We start from the raw sequence: 9,287 nt of genomic DNA, 5'->3' as shown, positions 1-9,287 counted from the left end.
CCAAAAGATTAAAGAAAAAAAGTCTAGCTAGCAAGGACTTTTCTGGTTGCCATATGATTGTATTTTACGACCACTTTTGTCGATCTGTTGCATCACCGTTTTCTATAATTTTGCCATTAGGTGACTTCAGCCAAGTCTGCTACTATGTGGCTAGAAATCACTGGTTCACTAACCTTTGTGGTGCCGACGCGTTGGTTTGTCATGAGCTCGGTCCAAGTGGAAATTCATCGGTCCAAGTGGAAATTCCTAAATAGGAGCCCACACTAGTGATTTTCCTGACTTGTGGTGAAGCCATGTCATCCTGAATTTTTTACTCCGTCCGTTCAGCCCATCTCTGGTAGTTTCAATTCATGCTACTCCTTCGTGTAGTACATATGTGCAGCCCAACTAGTTTATTATCTTTACTATTCCTTAATTTGCAGTTGCGTCCGTGGTAGGCTCGTACATACGTCCGTCCGTCGCTCCTCCCCCCGAAACGTTTCCCTTCGCCCCTTCGGTCCGCCATCCATTCATCGAGCCCCTTCCCCTTCCCCTTCGCTCTAATCTGCCGTACGTCACGACGAGCAGCCGCTAGGTTTCCTCACCTCCACCCTTCCCATTCTTCTCTCCCGCACCTGATTCCTCCATAGGGCCGGGTCTACCCACGATTAATGCCCTGATGGCGAAGCACATTGATGACGACCTCGCGGCCATCCCGATCGAGGTCTCTGGCCGTCGTCCTGCACCGGCGATGACAGGTTTGGGGCGGCCTCCTCCTCCTGGTCCAGGGGCCTGGGGATGCGGCCTCCATGAGATCTGGATTGGAGAATGCATGGAGGAGAGAAGGGTGGAGTATAGATGAGGGAGAGGGAGCAGGAGGGGCGCTGTGGAGGGGATGCGCCACCAGCTTGTCACGCTGTCTCGCGCTGGTCCTCCATTCCTCCGGCGCCGAACCAAGACCTCCCCATCCTCCTGCCGCTCCGCCATGACTGCCGCGACCTAGCCACCCACGTCTCCACCACCGTTGCCGCGTCCGCACCCCCTCTGGCCACCGCAGGCATGCACTCCCTCCTCTTCTCCCCGTCATGCCGGATGTCACCGCCCGATGCATGAGGTCAATCGACCATGGTGCAAGGCGGAGTCCACCAGTGTCACGAAGTGTAAGAGGCGGTTGTTCTTAACCGTGAGCTTGATTTTGTGTTATAGAATGGGTGCTTCGTTGCATTGTGCTAAATTACTGCAAGTGAATATATTTTGGCGTTATGAATAGAATCGAGGGTGTTGTTGTTCAGTAAGGAAATGAACCGAGTGGCCAACTCAGTGATGAACTAACTGTTTTGGCGCATTACCATTTACCGTAATATTAGTAATCTGGTTAGCAATGACATTTGGGAAGAAATTGTTTCATTTGGTTTACTGGAATGAACATTAATTTTAGGATGTTACCATCTGAACATAGGCACGATATGGTAGTACATAAATGTTTCCTTCGGTTAGATGCTCAAGTAGTACCTAATCTGCCTGGGGTGCTTGCCGTACTGGTAGAAAATTTGAACAATCATTATTTGACAAAGATGAAAGTAGAATGCTCATGTTCTTTATCCTTATTCATTCATGCTTTCCTTTCAGTACTTCACTTGCACAAAAAGTTTGCTCCAGATATTTGACGGTTGTGTTTGAATTTCTGACTCAACAACAACTCAGTGTTGAATTTTCCCTCTCTTTTCTGCAGTAAAGGCTTTTTTTTTGCGAGGATGCAATACAGGCTTTCCATAAGGTGGTCCGCAGCTGGGCCTCGAAGCAGTTCGTGACCGGGTGGTGAGTATTTCTTTGTACCAAATAAAACCCGATGTACACATTGCAATATGTGTTGAGAACTTGAGATGGTATCCGACACTAAAAAAGTCAAATTAATGAATGGTAGAGCTATATGCTCTGTCAGCATTTACTTTCACTGCTTTCTTATGCAGTAGTGTCATGAGCTATTTACTATGCAGTGATGTCTGTTCTTTGTGTCTAGGCCTTGCCTCTTTATTTTCAAACAATCAACTTTAGATATTGTGGGGACATCAAGAAGGTTGTGCTTGGTGGATGATCTAGTGGAGATTTTATAACTTATACTTTCCTGATAGCTTCATTTGTGGTCATCCAATAACTGAAATTAAGATTATGACCCATAGTGCAAGGCCCTTATCCATCCGCAGGAGAAGTAAGTCCTAATTATATCTTTTGCAGTGCTGCTTAATTTGTAATTCACGTACCTAATTTCTCCAGTTCTTAATTCTCTCACTCCCTGGGAGAGACCCACCGCCAATAAAAAATGTATTCTGCATATACGACATTGATTCTAATGTTGAGGTATAGTTGTGGATTCTTCCTTAATTGTAAAAAAATCATGTCACTTAACGTTGCTGCAATACTCATTGTCATTCATGACTTTTTATCAACCAGGTAGGATACTACTGTCCACCAAGTGGCAAACCATATCTAGATAATGGGATAATAACTGATCGGGTTTATGTATTTGAATGATCCCTTCTGTCATGGCTGGTATCGAGATCTTAATTTCCAAAGTTCCAGTTGTCCCAAGTACATGTTATCTTTCTTTGTGCATGGTTACTTCTGGAATGTGTTTCCCTAGAAGTGTTTTTTTTACTGAACTTGATTTTGTTTTATCTAGAGTGCCTTAACATTACTTTTAATTGAGGAATATTTCTTTGGTTTCTTATCTTTTGTTTTGAAAAGAACGTACGCAACCATTCCTTTAACTTGTAGGCGCGGCAATATCACCAGCCACCAGACGGATTACATCCTCCGGAAAGGAGTCAAGCCACACATAATTTTCGGCTTGAGACCCACAAGACCCTAAAGAGGCTAAAGCATGAGCCGGCCGAGGACAAAACATGACCGAAGAATACACGAAGAACATATGGAGAATATACTTGACTTCTCTGAACAATTGAACATCGCTCCGAGCGGCGCCGCATCATAATCCGACGTAGATAGTGCCCTTTGCAGGACTTGACAATATGTCGAGAAAACAATGTTGATTAACATCTTCGACATGAAAAGGACGTGTACTTGAGTCTCACATGTATCATTTTTTTTTCTGTTGCAACGCACAACGTTGAAATTTTTCAAGGAAGCCTATCAATAAATGATCTAGTTTTGAAGGTCTCATCAAGAGTAAACCAACGGGAAAATATAACGTCATTTAGATGCTTGACTTAAAATGCACTACACACGCTCCAAAACCACCTACTAGGCCACTCTTTGGCATCCTCACCTAGGTGCACCTCTAGAGTGTATTCTGCTTTAGCAAAAACGAGAAAAATAAGTTGCACGGAAAATAGTATCGAGAAAAGAAAGTTGCACCGAAAGAATTATCTAATGAGCACCGGAGAACATGATTGTCTGTGTCCTATCAATTTTGCCTGCCAACGGATAACGGTTCGTATTCATCTTGTAAAAAAGGTCATATTCTTTAGCCTATGGTTGACCAAATATTCAGCAAAAAATATAAATGAAATACGAGGTATATATAGTACGCATGTAAAATTTCATGAGCAACCAATTTTTTTCCTGCGACTCGGCCTTGTTTGGTTAGATTTAAATGTGACTTTTGACTTTTGACTTATATATGTGCTTTTTGTTTTGACTTTTTGCTAGATCAAGTTCAAAGCCAAATGGCAAAGCCAAAAACACCTAAATAAATGCTTTTCTGATTTATAAACTGAAAATCAAAACCACTTTTAAATTGAGCACGTCTGGGCCGTCAAAGAGCAGAACCAAAGGAATCCCCCGTGGACCAGCGGCTCGCCCATCTATATATCTTCTCACGCACTTCTCCTCCCTTTCTCTCTACCATCGTGGCGGCGGCGGCGGAACCTCCACGGCTATCACCGGACTCACCTTGGTAATACAATCCTCTCTTCCTAATGCTCCTTCATTATCTTTGCGTCCTCGCGAGCGTGCTCCTATGTGTACGTGTGCTTGCGCTGCGCGGTGTTCGCACTGAAAACCCTAGCTCTGCGGCTCGGGCTTAGATCCGCCGGGTAATTCGGCAGTTTCCTTGTCGGTGTCGCCGAGAATGAACTACTCCGTATTAACTAGGGCGACATCTTCAATTTTGAGGCCTGAAGTTTTCTCGCTGGAAGGTGCCGTTCCCGAGTTATCGTGATAAATCAACCGTACTAATGCGCCAATCGCGCCGCAGTGTCTCGGCAGCGAGGTTAACTGCATGATTCAACTCTCTTCAATTAGGTGGTGTTTCAATCTATGTTTCCTGCTCTGCTTAGGAATTCAAACCACTGCCGAAATTTTGAAGGTGCAACTTAATTTGTTCAAGTTACGTGCTTTAATTACATTACGAGTGAGTATATGAGGAACATGTGCTAAGGCTTAAGAGTATCTGATGGACTTTCTTTTGTTAGAACTTATTCACCATTTGTTTTGTTCCCTTGATCCTAGTCCTAGACTTCTAATTTTCTAAGGGTGGAATAACTTAGCTCTTAAATGTTTCCAGCTATCCCTGTTATTGTTTTGTTGGCAAGCTGCATCATTAGTGTCACCTAGTCAAGTTCCAATGTTAATATGCATCTTTAATTTTGTTTTGCTATTTTGACTGGTATGGAATTTTTATTTCTTAAGCTTGTAATCTGAACAGTGTGGTAGGTCTACATGGTTTGTCACATAGTCCCATGTTTTGGCAGCTGCTCGTAGGATACGTTGTATGTGCTACATTTGCCCTTTTCAGGCTCATAAGCTATTATTATTCCCAGTGGATAATCCATGATAGCAGAATTTGCAGGTTTTGTTGTAAAATTTTAGAGTTGTACTAGAACCATATATAATTATTCTGATAAATCCATGGTGAATTGGTGATAAACACATTTGCTTGTTTGGTTGCATCTGTCTTTGTGTCATTAACATTCAAGTATTTGCATGTAATTAGAGACATAGCAATGAGGAGGTACAGCCCCCCATATCGTAGCCCCCTGAGGAGGGGATATGGCGGCAGAGGAAGAAGTCCTCCTAGGAGAGGATATGGAGGACTGAGGGAGCAGGGTTCAGGAAGTCTCTTGGTTCGTAACATCCCATTAAGCTGCAGGTAGAGGAAGTGGGACATCGATTCCACTTTTCTATTATGATGAACGTATTTATCATGAAAGAAATTTCATTGCAAGCTATTGGCTTCTTAAGTTCTGTTCTCTTACATGTGGCAAAGCTGAGGATCTACGAGTTCCTTTTGAAAGGTTTGGTCCTGTTCGGGATGTGTATCTGCCAAAGGATTATTGCACCAGGTAGGTGTTATGAAGTAGCGGAAGCAGTTTTGACTTTGTTTTGCTATAGTGATAGAAAATTTAAGTTGTTTGGAGTTTGAAATGTTGCATTGTCGTGCAAGAACTTACTCCCTCCGATCCATAATAAGTGCCTCAGATTTAGTACAAAATTAGTACACTAAGTCTGAGATCTGAGACGCTTATTATGGATCGGAGGGAGTAGTAATTTCCTTAAGTTAGCGACTCCACGAAGATTATAATCTTCATTTTATGAAGAGAATTTGCGAGCATCTCAGCTTTAGTGTGATGTCTATCTCTGTAGCCACTTCTGTGCTTTTAGGTTCCATGAAAATGCTCTAGTCACTTGGTGCTGACATACATCACTGATTATTTCCTGTCACTATGTAGTGAACTAATTCGGAAATGCTTATATTACCTTCTCCTCATTCATCTGTGCCCTATGAGATCTTTTTCTGAAATTATTCCCAGGGCTCTATGGGTTCGACATAAATACATGCCCTTGCTTTGTTGAAGAATGTTCTTTTTTAATATTCCTAACTATTCATTTGCTTGGCAAGATAGTGTCTTGTCTGAATGAAGAACTTCTTCTATGAAGACAAGATTTGATATTGAGAAAATTAGTTTCATGAAGAGAAGATAGGAGAGTTGTACTGGGTGATCCATGAGAAGATAAAATGGAGCCAAGTTGACTTGAAGTACTTCTGTGACTTTTCAAACATTGAGGAACTTGAAGCAAATGATTTTACGAAGATACTCTTATGAGGATCACGTACTTAGTCATTATACAAGAAATTCGTACAAGAAACTCAGATACTAGAGCCTGGACATGTAACTGCTTTTTGCAACATTTGCTTCCCTTTTGATGGAAGTGTTAGTAAGTTGTTGACTGTGCTTCGCCAGGAATCATAAATGGCAAACCGCATTTTGAACTGTGATGGTAACATGAGAGGCACACAATTCTGTGAATACTTTATACCCTCTTATTTGTTTGCTGTCTCATCAATTTCATTTATCCTACTTTGTCTAATGAAAACGGCATATAGAGGGAGCCTCGAGGGTTTGCATTTGTTGAGTTTGTTGACCCTTATGATGCCTCTGAGGCCAATATCACATGAATCTCCAAGTATTTTTTGGCTGAGAGATAAATGTTGTTCTTGCTGCTGAGTCATGGAAAAGACCAGAGGATATGCGTAATAGAGCTAGTGTCAGGTATGATATTTCTATTTTCCTTGTGAGTACTGTTATGTGCTAATTTGAAATGACCCTGGTTACTTTGCAGGGGGTATTCTGGTGAACATGAAGGGCGCCGTTTTTCTCGTTATGGTACTTCTCGCACCTGTAATTTGCGGTCCTGCGTGTTGCAAATGCTATTCCAGAATTCTGGAAGCTTGATTCTTGCATTCTACTCCGAAGTGTCCTTGTTTTCTTTTTACTGTGCTGCATAGTGGAGGGTTTGGCTATTTATGGCTACCCTCCTTTACTGCGGTGAAGAATGCTTCAGCTCTACTACAGCTGACAGACTCTGATCCAATTGAAAGCTATTTGTTTCTGCTCAGCTTTCAGATAATCTTTTTTGATTAGCTAACGGATAGAGCATATATCCTTGATCAATTTGCACCGTGTAATTTTTGGAACTTATACATTCAAGATAAGATCGAGTACTTTCGAAAGAAACATTGATGCTACAATCAACTGAGTTAGATAAGGCCCCATTATGTACAAAATCTGCACTTTGCTTTGCTTTGAATATTCATATCGTTGCAGCACCAGTTACCAAATTACTTATAACCCTATTATTTCAGGGAGGTCTCACTCCCGTTCACGCTCCTACTCTCCTCGTTATCGGGGCCGTCCTCGGTCAAGGTAGGGAATAGTAGGTTGTGTAGTTTTACTAACTTGTGACATGCCTGAAGCTATTCCCCTTCCATATTCGACTCCTTTCTCTGCTAAAAATTATATTATTTTTAAAAGATCGAGCTCTCCAAGAAGGCGAGATGACTACTCTGCTTCCCCACCACTCAGAAATGGGTCACGTCACAGACAATCTCCAAGACGTCAACCAAAAGAGTATGAAGAAGACAGGCGGAGATCCTATTCTCCTGCTGGTAGAGGTGGCAGCCTGCGTGGTGCTGATAATAATGCTCATGGAAAGTAAGTTATAGTTTTCTTGTGGAAGAATACATATTCTAGGCTTGTAGTGATTCTAGTGTGCTATGCTCGCAGTATATTAGTTTTGTTGTTGTGAAAGAATAGATATTCTAAGTTAATACTATGCACCTCTGCCTTAACTGCTTTATGAACTCCATAGCCAATTGTCAGGGTGCGAAATTCTTGTTTTGTATTCCTTTATCCTTGCTCTTCTGCAAAAACCTGAGCTTTTCTTTTGATTCGAAATCTCATTTGAGGAAATTGGATTACAAAGTAGTACTAGATCTGCATTCATCTCTTCTAACAGCTATTTTTGCATGCCAATTTGTTATCTTGTAATTTGTACTACTGCACATACTTGTCTCATACAATGTCGTAAGAGTAATCTTCCGATCATGTGGTGAAAGCCCTTCACATTGGTTTATTGGTTTATGTTCACAGGAGGTCACCACCAGCTGACAGTGACGGATCACCTCCGCACCAGAGCCAGAGGTCGCCGGGGCAATCCCCTGGATCACCAATGGGGTCGCGCTCAAGGTCCCCTGATGCTTCTCCTGTCCGCAGCGACTGACAGATTGGTGGTTGGTGCTAGGCATGTTGCTGCCTCTCCTAGCGCATCCATGAGTTCATCTCTAGCTTCTTTTGCTGGGCCGATCAAACTGGTTTGAGTAACCCTTCCGGGATGTGTTCGCTAGTGTTGTCCTGACTGTTAGTGGATATGACTCGTCAGCTGTCTTGGTTTTGTTGAACCTTGTACCATGGTAGTATTGTGAACCGGGTCACCGTCCTTGTCTGGGAAAAAGCTTTTCACTGGATTCACCGTCTTCTTTAACCAGTTGCTTTTCTCTCCGCTGAACTGAAAGCCATACAAATACGGATAAGTAAAGCGATCGGATTTATGAATGCTGGCTGCTACTGCGAAGGATAGGATTTTTATAGGAACATTTCCGTTTGGAACACGGGATTTTCTGTTAGGAATTTCAGAGGATAGGATTTTGAGAGTAAAAGTTCCTTCGGTGGACTGGTACCATTGGGTCGGACTTAATGAGGGGCGGGCCGTTTGGAATGAAGAGATTCTAGTATATGAATTTTACCTGCAGGAACAATTTTGGGCCATTTGAAACAAAGGATAGGAAAATTGCAATTCCATGAAACACCGTGACACTGTAGCTACATACATTACGATTTCACAGAAAACAAAACAAAGCAAACTCTCTGCTGCTCTAGCACATCAGCTTACCTCCCGATGAAGTCAATTTTGACTTCCTCTTGAGAGTAAATCCGTCTACCATTGTACCGTCGCGGCTGGTCGCCACTGGCGATCGCCTGAGCACGGCCATACTCGTGGGACTTGGCCACGGACATCTTCTCGAGACGGTGGTTTTATTTTTTGCCATCAATGCCACTCATGTTCCTTGGTCTTCCCTTCACCGGTGTTCTGGAGCTCCTCTACCCAATTAGTATGTTTTTTTTCTCTCCGCCGTTTCATCTTTTTATTACAGCAATTTTTAGTTTTACTTCGTCCGTCCCAAAGAAGTAACGGAGATTTGTATAAGAATCTATAAAAATCCAAGTCACTTGTTTTTTAGTACTACTTGTTATACTTGTGTGACATCAATGTTGAAAGCGGGCCTCGTTTATCAGATTAGTCGCCGAATGCTCTAATCCTAGTGATCAGTGTCCTTGGAACAAATTTTCCGGAGGTTAGTGTTTTTCTCCGAGACGAGGTGGATCTTTGGTCCTGTTTGGTTGGGTTTAAAACTGTTTTCCGACTTTTGTCTTATAAGTCACAAAAGCATCAAATTAGGTGCTTTCGGCTTTGACTTTTAACATTTGACTTGATATTGTTAGATGATG

General features: G+C 42.4%; 1 pseudogene; it reads left to right on the top strand.

Annotated features, from left to right (window-relative positions):
- The first annotated feature begins 3,759 nt into the window (after window positions 1-3,759).
- LOC100835492 lies at window positions 3,760-8,262 on the top strand (annotated as a pseudogene).
- The last annotated feature ends 1,025 nt before the right edge of the window (window positions 8,263-9,287 follow it).

This window comes from Brachypodium distachyon, chromosome 1 (genome assembly GCF_000005505.3).
Source record: "Brachypodium distachyon strain Bd21 chromosome 1, Brachypodium_distachyon_v3.0, whole genome shotgun sequence".
Lineage (NCBI taxonomy): Eukaryota > Viridiplantae > Streptophyta > Magnoliopsida > Poales > Poaceae > Brachypodium > Brachypodium distachyon.
This window is presented reverse-complemented; position numbering and strand designations above follow the sequence as displayed.